The sequence below is a fragment of the Balaenoptera ricei genome, chromosome 8, assembly GCF_028023285.1.
Source record: "Balaenoptera ricei isolate mBalRic1 chromosome 8, mBalRic1.hap2, whole genome shotgun sequence".
Classification (NCBI taxonomy): Eukaryota; Metazoa; Chordata; class Mammalia; order Artiodactyla; family Balaenopteridae; genus Balaenoptera; species Balaenoptera ricei.
Window position 1 is genome coordinate 32,404,227 of NC_082646.1, and position 13,852 is coordinate 32,418,078.

At 37.7% G+C, this 13,852-nt stretch overlaps 1 long non-coding RNA gene across 1 annotated transcript in view; it reads left to right on the plus strand.

The window, feature by feature from the left end:
- Window positions 1-5,761: 5,761 nt before the first annotated feature.
- Window positions 5,762-13,852, plus strand: part of LOC132369683 (uncharacterized) — a 29,150-nt gene continuing 21,059 nt past the window's right edge. Inside the window, exon 1 of the long non-coding RNA XR_009504462.1 lies at window positions 5,762-5,852. This is a non-coding gene — a long non-coding RNA (uncharacterized LOC132369683). The remainder of the gene's footprint in view (window positions 5,853-13,852) is intronic.

The window sequence follows — 13,852 nt, forward strand, 5'->3', positions numbered from 1 at the left end:
CTTAAATTTTCCAGGCATCCTTACCTATGAGAATCTGTTATACACATGTTTTACCTCTATGGAATACCTCACCATACAATATGGAATTCTTATTGACTAGAAGTATTGTTCCTACCTAGGGAGTCTACTTAATTTATACCTCAGTAACAAAAAACAATAACAATCATTTAATGGACACTGCTGTAGGCAGAATCTTAAGATGGCTGCCTACACCCACCCCCTCCCTCATACCTGCCTGTATAATCTCTTTCCCTTGAGTGTGGGTGGATCTGTGACAATGATGGGATATTACTCCCATGATTAGGTTACTACTCAGTTGGCTTTGAGGTAACCAAAGTGGAGATTATTTTAGAGGTCCTGACCTAATCAGGTGAGCTCTCTCTGAAGTCACAGAGCTTGAAAGTATGAGAGAGATTCGATGTGAGGGATATTCTCCGTTTTGGGCTTTGAATATGAAAGGGACCATGTGATCCTCATCCTTAAGAGTGGCCTCTAGGTCTGAGAACAGTCTCCAGATGAAGCTAACTAGGATCCGAATTCTGCGAACAACTTGAATGAGCTTGAAAAGGAATTCTTTTCCAGTCAGGTCTCTAGAGGGCAATGCAGCTTAGCCAACACCTTGATTTTTAGCTTGGTGAGACCCTGAGCAGAGAAATCAGCCACACAGTGCCTGGACTTCTGATTGACAGAATTGTGAGATAATAAATGTCTGTGATTTTAAGACACTAAGTTTTTGGTTATTTGTTACATATCAATAGAAAACTAATATAGGCACTCATCCATGTGCTGGACATTACAGTGAAGACATTCCCTATATTATCTCCTCTAATTCCTATAGCATTTCTTGAAGTAATTACTATGTCCATTGTTGGAACAAGAAAGCTGAAGCCTGGCTCAGTGAACAGAAGAAGAAGATTGGTTCCTTAAATACCACAATTTTCCCTCTCACTTTATTTGAATTTCTAAGACCTATCCCCAAGCTATGCTCTTTCCTCTGAATTGCTCTTTCTGTCCTTATAATTTTATTCATACAGGCTGTTGCTGGTGCTTTGGTAAAAGTACTTTGATCCAAACCATTTGGATTCTTATAGATATGAGCCACTGAGGAGGCTATTTTCCATTTAACTGTGCTTTTAAAAAGTGAATGCAGACTTAGGTATTAAAATTATTAAGCTTAAACTCTTTCACAAAATATAAATTGAATAAGATAGCTCTGTCCTTCCTATTAAAACAAGAAAAGGCTAATGAGTGAACGTATTGGCCTACCGCTCCCACTGTTATTGAACCAAGCTCAGGTCCATTTGCCCAACATGCAGCAAAGCCAATCTACTGACACCAGGTTGTGGTGAAGGAAAGTATAGCATTTATTGCAAGGTACCGAGCAAGGAGAATGGGCAGCTTATGCTCAAAATGCCCGAACTCCCTGATGCTTTCAGAGAAGGAGTCTTAAAGGTAAGTTCAGGGGTGTGGGTTGCAGGCAGCCTGATCAGTTCATGCACAAGTCTCTGATTGGTTGGTGGTGAGGTAACGGGGTGATGTTACCGGGGTCAGCATACTCAGTCCTCAGGATCCAGGTGGTCTGAGTGCTGTGTGCTCATGGTCATTATGCCATTAGCTTCTTCCACCTGGCAGGGGTTTTAGCATCTGCAAAACAAATTATGGATATGGCTCAGGATATTACCTATAGACTTTGAGGATGAACTTATGTCCTTGAATTTGTTTTGTGGCTAAACTATTATTATTTTGTCTTTCTTGACTTTATTCTTTTGTTTCTGTATTTTTTCACTTCTCTGATTAAATCTGCCCTTTGGAAGGCCAAGAAGCTGAAGGTTTTTACAAATAGGAGGTGGGGAACATAGGGGGATCTGTCCCTGGGCAGGTCCCACAGGGTCCTGTTCAGTTTCACCACCTTGTCCCTACTAGCACTCACTACCTTCCCCAGTCCTACCTATTCCACACTTTGGGATGCTTTAATGCTACCTGTAGGCTTAGTCCCTACCTAACTCCAGTCTCCCTCCCAGGCAGAGAAAACATAAGGACCAATGGAGTTGTGGTTTGAAACTTATAATCAAGTCAGTCTAGCTGCTGGACTTATTCTGACCCAGTACCCTGGACCAGTGAGTGTGTCTTTGTTTTCCTTGTGACCACATCTTTACCTTGTATTCAAGTTCCATTTATCAGATTACAATCTGGCACCATCATGCATTCCTTCAAGGAATTACTCTATCTTTACCACTGCCAGAAAACCAGTCTTTTCCTACCAAAATAAAGGATTTCCAGAGAGTTTAAATAAATGCACCCTTGCTCCCATGTGAGAGAGTAAGAAGGCAGAGTGAATTTGAAGAAAGAATTGAAGACTAAGGGTGGAAGGCAGGGTGTGAAACTTGGGAGAAATTGGATTATAAATATGAAGGCAAAATGGAATATGGCATTAAACTGAAATGGAAAGAAAGAACACAAGAGAAAATAGAAAACAAACAAACAAACCCTAACTTTCCCCAAAGAATAAAGAAAGGAGAATTCAGGGAAAACTGTGAGCACATAAGACATAGTAGCAAGGGCCAGGAAAACTTTATAGTATTTGAATTTTCTGAGTTTTATTTATCTGCAGTGGGGACTCAAAGATGCTACATATGAATAAGCAACAAGGTAATATGACCCTTTTGGAGGTTATTGTCAGTTCTGGAGTCAAATCATTATAGACTCTGAAAAAATCAAATAAAGGTAATGAAAATTATGATAATAATATAATACTGAATATTTTAAATACTGTGTGTAAACATTGTTCTAGATATTTTAACTAATTTAATCCTAACAATGATCCTCTGAAGTTCTTACTATTATTATGCCCATTTTAAAGACTAGGAAACCAAGGAACTGAGAACTTAAGGAATTGACCCAAGGGAAACAAAGAACAGAGAGGAGGCCAATGCGGCAGGAATGTAGGAAACAAGTGGGAGATGATGGAAGATCAATGTGGAGAAGTGATGAGAGACAAGATTCTGGAAAGTCCTATAGGCCTTGTAAGAAACGTGGCTGTTATGCTGAGTGAGTTGGTAAATCATTGGTAGGTTTTGAGCAGAAGAATAATGTGTTTTGACTTACATTTAAAAATCATTCTTCTGGCTGCTAAGCTGAGAAGAAATTGTAAGTAGGAGTGGGGATTGGGGTGAGGGGACATGGGATGTGTACATCAAGAGCAGAGCCAGGTGGACCAGGTGGAGGCCACTGCAATAATCCACATAAGGGTAGTGGGGTGGAGGTGGCTTGGTCACTGAACTGATTAGATATAGATTGACTATACTTGATTGGATCCATCTGTATCTCTACTGACTAAATATAGAGAGGAGGTGGTGAGAGATGGTATTTAAAATTTTTGTACTTTTATTGCAACTATGTGTTCCTTAATTACAACTTACTAGCTATGGATAAATCTGGATGAGAGTTTTCTATGTACGTCTCAGTGACTTCACAGTCATCCCATGACAATAAATATGGCAATGCATAATTTACAAAGCAACTTCACATGAATTGTTTTGGAAAAAACCTGATAAGGTATGTATGTCAGTCACACATTACTCATGCCTCTTAACATAAGAGAAGACAGACATAGTGAACTTAGAGGTTAATTTGTCCAGTATCACATGAACTGTGAGTTAGAAGTCTGTGGTTTATCCATCAAACCCAGCTTCCTAACTAAGCTTGTGCCAAGGACTATCTCAAAATGAAAATGAAAAAGGAGGCTACAACTGCCAGGATGAAGTCTTTGGTTTGAAAGTAAGATCACAGCAATCCTATTGCCTGGCATTTGGGAGAATGGCTACCTCCTGTATCCACCTCAGTTGGTTCTCAGCCTCTAAATCATGTGCATTAAAAGTCAGCTTTGATACAAGTTGCGAATTACTATATAAAGGACCTATTAAAACAAAGAAAACCCAGATAAACTAATAAAGTCTAATTGCAACAAAGGCGTCTCTTTTATGAGATGATTTTAAGTTGACACAGAAGAGCCTTCTGAGAAAGCTCACAGCATCTCCTCTGCTCCCTTCAGCTTCAAAAATCAGCTAAACATCCGCACCTTATTAGCTTTGATTTCCAATTCATGAAAACCCAACCTGTCATTTTTTTTCCTTTTGCTCAATACGCAGTGACATCAACTCAGCCTTTTCTTTGTAAGTGGTCTTCTTTTCTTTGTTAAATAGATTATCACCTCTCTAATGACAGGGCCAAGACTAAGGTAAGTTTCTAATCTTGGGCACAAAATTTAAGGCGGTGTTAAAAAAACTAATAAAGATAAATAATATTTTAATGTGATATCTTTAAAATTAATACAAAAACCCTTCTAACAGGGAATAAAATACCAACATTTTAAATAAAGACAGTATCAGTATTATTGACTTCTCCTTCTGCCTTGGGCTTCTCTGTGGGTTGACACAGCACCAGTAAACAATGCTGCCTTCAGATGTTTTATGCTTCAATATTCTTTCTTCATGTAGTATTCACTACAAGCCAGAGGTGATTTCTCTCATGTGAAGCTGAAATATAGGAAGAATAAGAACAAAGACAGGGGAAAGAATTGTGTTTTGTAGATATATTGAGCACCTCATGATTTCCCTTTAATTTGTTACATTTTCCTAAAACATCACAAAGTGCAACCTATCATCATCTTAATCTCCACCACACAGAGTAATACCAAGTAGGCACGACCTCTTCGCACTGAGGGCTGAGATGCTGCAATGAGGCACGTTAAACAAAATTGCTGGCCAGTATGGCACCACCTTGCTTATGCTCTGAATGCTGGAAGTAAATGTTGATTATCTGGAGATGATAATAACATGACTTTTGAATAAACGAAGCACAAACAGCAGTCATACAGTTAACACAAAACTATGACTGTCAGGCAATTGTTATACTTAACACAATCCTTGAGCCATTAATTAGAGTATAGAATTTCCTCTTGAGATAATGCTGATTAAAATGTATATACACTCTGCTGGAAAATAACTTCAGAGTTGATGTGAAAATAGCTAAGAGAGATTTCAAATAAATACCTTTGAAAGAAAGGGCATTTTTGTAAAGAGGAGAATACTTGTCTCCTTATCCTGCTGGGACCTGAGTCTCCCAGAGCCATTTTGTGGTTGGCTGGGCAAGTTTTTCCAAAAGAAAGAGAAAAAGAATGAAGAAGTGAGTCAGCTAAATTCTTGGCAGCTAACAAACAGAATTTTCTTTGGAACTGACTTTCTTCTTAATCTTCTGTAATCACAGATACATAATTCAATGTGCTTTCATAAAATATGCATGTCATTTTCCCAGTAAACAGGTATAAGGGTAGACCTTACCAATTAGCAAAATCCACCCAGTGTGAATCCAGAAATCCCTGCAGCGTGAGTTAGCTGCACCTTTTTAAATTAAAGCTGGGTCTTTAAATACTGATTAAGCAGTAGGGCTAGGTAGGACTCGGGAAGGTGATGGAGGGGCTTTGCTGAACTGCTCACAGATGACCTAAAATTCAAAAAATGAGGAAGCAGCCAATGAGCCAGAAACATGGCTCACCCTGCCTTCTGGTCTAGCACCTTGCTCTTCAAAGTGTACTCTGCAGACCAGCAGCTTCAGCGGAACCTGGGTGCTTGTTAGAATTTTAGACTCTCAGGTCCTACCCCAGACATGCTGAGTCACAGTCTGCATTTTAACTGGAGCCCATGTAATCATTATATACACTGGAAGTTTGACAAGTACTGGTCTACGAATGTTGTGCCCACAAGCCTGGGCTTTCAAGGCCATCTTTGTGACCAGGAGGAAATATCAAGAGAGTGGCATAATGACCTGCAACAGGAAGCAAAGGCAAAGCACAGGTGAGCCATTAAAAATTTCACACCCTTCTCAGCAAGGAGTTCACAGGGGTTATATAACCTGATAGGTAGGTATCTTTATTAAAAGGGAGACTTTATTTGTAGATAAAACTATTCTTAGATTTTTGGAAATTTTAAGGAAGAACATGTCTATCACTGAGGTTCAGTGGAGGTGAATGTTGGAAGCCACTTGGAGGACTGAGCATCTGAGAGGAAAAAAGGAGAAGGAAACATCTTCCAGTTTACTTGTGGCTGCAGACTGGGCCACGCCAGACTTGGCAAGTGACTATTCCCTATTGCATGGGATTTTACAGAGCCCTCCTGGTGGCTCATAGCTAGTATCTTCCTGACAGTTTTCACACTTTTTCTACATGTACCATTAAACCCTTGGGTTTATTTTACCACATATAAGCCAACATAGGTTTCATACAAGTAAATATCAATGATAATAACAGTAGCTTCCATTTATGGAGGTCCTGCTTAATACCAGACACTATCCCACATGATTTAAATTATCTCTTTAAACCACAAGGCCCTGAAAGGTGGTGTTATCCTATCTTATAAATGAAGAAATTGAGACGCAGGTACTACTACTTCATATTCTGCCCCAAATCATGTCATTTGTCTTGAATAATTGGTTTGAACAAACAGGCACTTGTTCTCACTTGTTCCTCTCTTTCAGTAAGTCAGTCTTCTCCGTAGGTTGATCATCTTGACTCATCTTTGTCATCTCTTTACCGACCCTGACCAATGACAGGCCACATCTTGCCATGCCCTGTCATGCCACAACCCTGGGTTCTTCCAAATAGGCAGTTTTCTTGCCTCCACTGTACTGAGGCAAAAAAAAAAAATTCTTTTTTTTTTTGACCACCACCACGATTTTATTCTTAAATAAATGCTCAGCCTAAGGCCAGGTTAGGCAGACAGGTGGGTGGAAATTGGAGGAAGGCAGACCAGGCCACCTCCCCTGCTGGGAGCAGAGGGGTCGCCCAGGTCAGCAAGGACACCAAGGAAGGCAAGCGGGGTGCACAGGGCGGGAGGGGCTGATGGAACCACTAGAGTCCATTCTGGGAAGGAACAGAAAGAACCCAAGTTTCCCACATTCTCGAGGGTGGTGCCAGAAAGCTCAGCGTGGTCCCGAGACTCCACGCCTCCTGCCCCAGGCTCCCCGTGCCCAGCTCAGGAAGTGTGGGATCAACTAGCCGATGGCCAGAAAGTTCTGTCACTGTCTTCCCAACAAGACCTCAGGTTGAGTGGCAGCAAGAGGAAGAGAGGGCCACATGCCTGCCACCCACGTTGTCCACAGAGATCTGTGCTCCCGGCCACCCAGGGTGGGTGCTTCAGGTCTACCAGGGCCTCCTCCTCTGCCTGGCCTGCTGACATCCGAGTTCTCTCCACAGAGAACGTCATGGTTTGCCTCGCCCTGCCTGAAAGGCCTACCATCTCTCTACTATCCACTATCTCTTAGCTCATTTGCAAAAAAGAGATCTTATGACTTGACTTCAATGAATAAAAAAAGTCTTCCTTCTCTCTATGTCTACTATTGAGGTAAAAATCTTCTCTCACCTCCTGCTAATTATTCATCAGCACAGATGTACAGAATTTTGGAAGCACAATGATTCCTAAAGCAGGAAAAAAGAAAAAGTTATTTTACAGTAGTAAGTCAATGTCCAATTAGGATCAAGACTTTGGAGTGCCCTGACTTGTCCCTTTACACACTAACACAGATTCTTCCTTAAAAAATATCTAGTCTCTTCTAATCCTGGAATAACTTAGGGCAGTGTGTCTCAAACTTTTTCCATCAAAGCAGAGGAAGGTACATGCATAGCCACAGGAGATTGCTTAAGGCACTCTGGGAGCACAATCCCCAAAGGGATTCAATAAAAATGGGAAAATTTTTGAAACCAGAAGGTTTATCTTTTAAAACGCATGCAAATTGTGACTACTTTCCCATAACATGTCTTTATGTGATTCACTGTAAAACTGATTTAACTTTCATACCAGATTAAATTACCTAAAATTTCACCTCTAAGTTTTTGGGTGAAGTTAAAATTCCTGAATGATGTACTGTGTTTATTCTGTGACTTTTGTATCCCTGGCACACTGCCATGTATGTCCCTGAAAAGCCGAACATTAGGTTGTTATGATCCCCTGATGATTTTGTTAAATAACTATTATGGAGAACAGGACAGTCATTCAAAAAACGGTAAGTGTCTCTTTCAGAAAACTTAACAGTAGTAGTGAATATATCTGTTGCTTGGCTCCTGCAATCTTACCCTCTGTTTCCCAATTGGAGATACAGCAAGTAAGTTGAATCAGTGTCACTGAGGCAGGTGAGCTGCAGAGCGTCCCAGTAACCACTCTTCGGAAAAAAAACCTCTTGTAACAGCTTCCTTCCCCTGATCCTTCTAGAAACCTCATGAGATCTTGTTGTGAATATCACTTTAAGAACCTTTTTTCCTGCCTTATGCAGCAGTGAGGGAAAGCTAATGTGTCAACTAGATATGTGTATGTTTTCTATTCAATAATCTTAAAGTAACAAATAAGTGCATCCATATGACTTCAACATTTCACCACAATCCTCCTTGCCAAAGGACTAAGTCCTGTCACAGAGGAGAAAGTTTGGAAATAGTGCTTCAGGACCACCCACTATCTCATTGTCCAGTGCTTTGTCACTTGGGAGGCTGGGCAATGATATCCAACAAACTTAGTTATGTCTTTGAGCCTTGTGACCTTTGTAATTCTTCTTGTTGATGAAAGCTATCTTTAGTTATGAAAAATTTTGCCAAATAACTGCTTTTGACTTAAGGCACTTAAATAATTCTAGCTTCAAAATTAATGAAAAAATGATTGAAAATGTCCTTAGAGTAATTTGGAAGACATTCTGCACATATATTTATATTTGGAAGAATAGTAATTTTAAAGCTAAATACATCTTAGGCCATAATTAAAAGTGTCAGACTATGAAAGGATTAGTGCATTTAAGAAAGAAAAATTTAAAAAAAAATCTTTAAAAAATTGTGTCAGAATATCTTATTGGTACAAAATAAATGAGACAATAGAAACATAGAAAGAAATTTCCCTAATTTATAATGTATTTCTTTGTTCTGGAGATTTATTCATTACTGTGAATATTAGCCACATTTAATCTTTTTAATCATTGTTATGAGAATACTTTATTTATTTTGAAATATGTCCTACTAAAATAAGTAAATATAAACACATGTACAGTTTAGAGAATCACATTAAAACACTTATGTACTCACCAACCACCAAAAAGAGAAGAATATTAGCTGTTACCTTGCTATGTCTTGTGCCAGATGATTCTACTCCCTCCCCCAGCTAACAATCCAATATTTTGTGTGTACATCAATTCCTTCCTTTAAAAAAAATGTTTAACCATTTGTGTATTTATGTCTAAACAATAGGCAGTTTAGTTTTGCTTGTTTTAAGCTTTATATCTGTTTGTAGTCTTCAGGGACTTGATTTTTTCTTATTCACAAAAAATTAGCTTTCTAAGAATCATCCATGTTGGTGGGTTTAGCTGTGTAACATTCTATTGTGTGATATTGCAAATAAGAAACCCATTTATATATCTACTTTCTAATAGGTAGATATTTGCATTGATTCTAGTTTTTGCTATTATGAACTGTACAGTAGTAAAGACTCTCATATATGATTCCTAATCCACAAAAATTTCTCTAGAGTATATACCTATCGTGGAATGGTGGAGTCACAGAGTATACAAAAGTTCAATTTCACATGTTATTGTGAGACTGTTGTCCAAAGTGACTATTCCAACTTACCTGCCGCTCCACCAAAAATCCAGTCCCATTGATCTGTATCTTTTATGGAACTTAATATTTTAGACAATTTAATTTTTTGCCAATCTCTTTGGTATGAAATGGTATCTCATTATCTTATGAGTTTCTTTGGTTAATAATGAGATTGATCATATATTCATATGTTCATTGTGAAATATCTGTTCTGTTGTTGATATCTAGTAGGATGTTATCTACTTTTTATTGATTTTTTGGCTATATTGAGGTATAATTGACAAATAAAATTATAACATATTTAAAGTATACAGTGTTATGATTTGATATATGTACACATTGTAAAAGGATTCCCACAGCCAGATCAATACACATTCATACCCTCACATATTTATTTATTTATTTATTTTGTAGGAAGGCTCAAGGTCTACTCTCTTAGCAAATTTCAATTATATGATACAGGATTATAAAGCATCACCATGAACCACATTGGATTCTCAGAACTTACTCATCTTATGACTGAAAGTTTTTACCCTTTTACCAACCTCTCCCCATTTCTACCCCACTGTGACCCCCAGCCCCTGGCCACCACCATTCTATTGTTTCTATGAGTTTGACTTTTTTTTATAACTGATACCGTGCAGTATTTGTGTTTCTGTGGCTGGCTTATTTCACTTAGCATAATGCTCTCCAAGTTCATTCAGGTTGTCACAAATGACAGGATTTCCTTCTTTTTATAAGGCTGAATAATATTTATACATATATATGTCATATCTTCTTTATCTGTTCATCTGTTAATGGACACTTATGTTGTTTCCATATCATGGTTACCATAAATATTGCTTCAGTGAACATGGGAGTACAAAAATCTCTTCAAGATAATGATTTTGCTTCTTTTGAGTATATGCTCAAAAGTGACATTGCTGGCTCATATGGTAGTTCTATTTTTAATTTCTTGATGAACCTCCATTCTATTTTCCAAAGTGACTGTACCAGTTTACATTTCCACTAAAACAGTGCACAGGGGCTCCCTTTTCTCCACATCCTTGACAGCATTTATCTCTTGTGTTTTTGATGATAGCCATCCTAACAGGTGTGAGGTGATATCTCATTTTGGTTTTGATTTGCATTTCCCTGATCATTAGCGATGTTGACCACTTTTTCATGTACCTGTTGGCCATTTGTATGTCTTCTATGGAAAAAATGTCTACTCAGGTTTTTGCCCATTTTTTAATTGTGTTATTAATTTTTTGCTTTTGAGTTGTATTAGTATCTTGTGTATTTTGGGTAATCACCTCATTGGATATGTGGAGTGCAAATATTTCCTCCCATTCCATATGTTGCCTTTTCATTTTGTTGATGTATTCCTTTGCTGTACTGAAGCTTTTTAATTTGATGTAATCCCTCTGCTAATTGTTGCTTTTACCTAGGCTTTTGGTGTCAAATCCAAAAAACTATTGCTAAGACCAATGTCAAGGCAATTACCCCCTGTGTTTTCTTCCAGGAGTTTTATGGTTTCAGGCCTTACATTCAAGTCATTAATACATTTTGAGTTTATTTTTGTGTATGGTGTAAGATAGGTGTCCAGTTTCATTCTTCTGCATGTGGTTGTCCAGTTTTCCTCATACCATTCAATGAAGATGCTGTTATTCCTCATTGTATATTCTTGGCACATTTGTAGAAAATTAATTAACCATATACACATGGGTTTATTTCTGGGCTCTCTATTCTCCTCTATTGATCTATATGTCCGTTTTTATGACAATACCATACTGTTGTGATTACTATTACTTTGTTATGTAGTTTGAAATCAGGAAGTGTGATGCCTCCATCTTTGTTCATCTTTCCCAGTATTGCTTTGGCTGTTCAGGGTCCTTTGTGGTTTCATGCAAATTTTAGGATTGTTTTTTCTATTTCTGAAAGAAAATTACCATTGGAATTTTGGTAGGGATTGCATTGATTGTGCTTTGGGTAGTATGAATATTTTTAATATTAATTCTTTCAGTCCATCAACATGGATGATCTTTCACATATTTGTGTCTTTTTCAATCTCTTTTATCAATTTTTATAGTTTTCAGTGACAGATACTTCATCTCCTTGGTTAAATTTATTTCTAAGCATACTATTTTTTTTGATGCTATTGTAATAGTATTGTTTTCTTAACTTCTGTAACAATTCATTATTAGTGTATAGAAATGCAACTGATTTTTTGTTTTTACTGAGCATGCCCTCTTTAATTTAATTTATTTTTTTTTATACAGCAGGTTCTTTCTTTTTTGAATTTTATTTTATTTACTTTTTTATACAACAGGTTCTTATTTGTTATCTATTTTATAATTATTAGTGTATATAAGTCAATCCCAATCTCCCAATTCATCCCACCACCACCCCCTACCCCCACTTTCCCCCCTTTCTGTCCATATGTTTGTTCTCTACATTTGTGTCTCTATTTCTGCCTTGCAAACCACTTCATCTGTACCATTTTTCTAGATCCCACATATATGCGTTAATATACCATATTTGTTTTTCTCCTTCTGACTTACTTCACTCTGTATGACAGTCTCTAGGTCCATCCACATGTCCACAAATGACCGAAATTCCTTCCTTCTTATGGCTGAATAATCTTCCATTGTATATATGTACCACATCTTCTTTACCCATTCGTCTGTTGATGGGCATTTAGGTTGCTTCCAGGACCTGGCTACTGTAAATGGTGTTGCAATGAACATTAGGGTGCACGTGTCTTTTTGAATTATGGTTTTCTCAGGGTATATGCCCAGTGGTGGGGTTGTTGGATCATATGGTTATTCTATTTTTAGTTTTTTAAGGAAACTCCATATTGTTCTCCATAATGGCTGTATCAATTTACATTCCCACCAACAGTGCAAGAGGGTTCCCTTTTCTCCACATCCTCTCCAGCATTTATTGTTTGTAGATTTTCTGATGATGCCTATTCTAACCGGTGAGAGGTGATACCTCATTGTAGTTTTGATTTGCGTTTTTCTAATAATTAGTGATGTTGAGGAGCTTTTCATGTGCCTCTTGGTCATCTGGATGTCTTCTTTGGAGAAATGTCTACTGAGGTCTTTTGCCCATTTTTTGATTGGGTTGTTTGCTTTTTTAATATTGAGCTGCATGATCTGTTTATATATTTTGGAGATTAATCCTTTGTCTGTTGATTTGCTTGCAAATATTTTCTCCCATTCTGAGGGTTGTCTTTGCATCTAGTTTATACTCTCTTCTGCTGTGCAAAAGTTTTTAAGTTTCAATAGGTCTCATTTGTTTATTTTTGTTTTTATTTCCATTACTCTAGGAGGTGAGTCAAAAAAGATCTTGCTGTAGGCAGAAATAGAGACACAGATGTAGAGAACATGGTATGGACATCAAAAGGGGAAAGCAAGGGAGTGGGTTGTTGGTGGTGGGATGAATTGGGAGATTGGGATTGACATATATACACTAATATGTAAAAAATAGATTAATAAGAACCTGCTGTATAAAAAAAAAGATCTTGCTGTGATTTATGTCAAAGAGTGTTCTTCCTATGTTTTCTTCTAAGAGTTTTATAGTGTCCAGTCTTACATTTAGGTCTCTAATCCATTTTGAGTTTATTTTTATGTATGGTGTTAGGGAGTGTTCTAATTTCATTCTTTTACATGTAGCTGTCCAGTTTTCCCAGCACCACTTATTGAAGAGACTGTCTTTTCTCCATTGTATATCCTTGCCTCCCTTGTCATAGATTAGTTGACCATAGGTGTGTGGGTTTATCTCTGGGCTTTCTATCTTGTTCCATTGATCTATGTTTCTGTTTTTGTGCCAGTACCATATTGTCTTGATTACTGTAGCTTTGTAGTATAGTCTGAAGTCAGGGAGTCTGATTCCTCCAGCTCCGTTTTTTTCCCTCAAGACTGCTTTGGCTATTCGGGGTCTTTTGTGTCTCCATACAAATTTTAAGATTTTTTGTTCTATTTCCGTAAAAAATGCCATTGGTAATTTGATAGGGATTGCATTGAATCTGTAGATTTCTTTGGGTAGTATAGTCATTTTCACAGTATTGATTCTTCCAATCCAAGAACATGGTATATCTCTCCATCTTTAATTTCTTTCATCAGTGTCTTATTGTTTTCTGCATACATGTTTTTGGTCTCCCTAGGTAGGTATATTCCTAGGTATTTTATTCTTTTTGTTGCAATGGTAAATGGGAGTGTTTTCTTAATTTCTCTTTCAGAT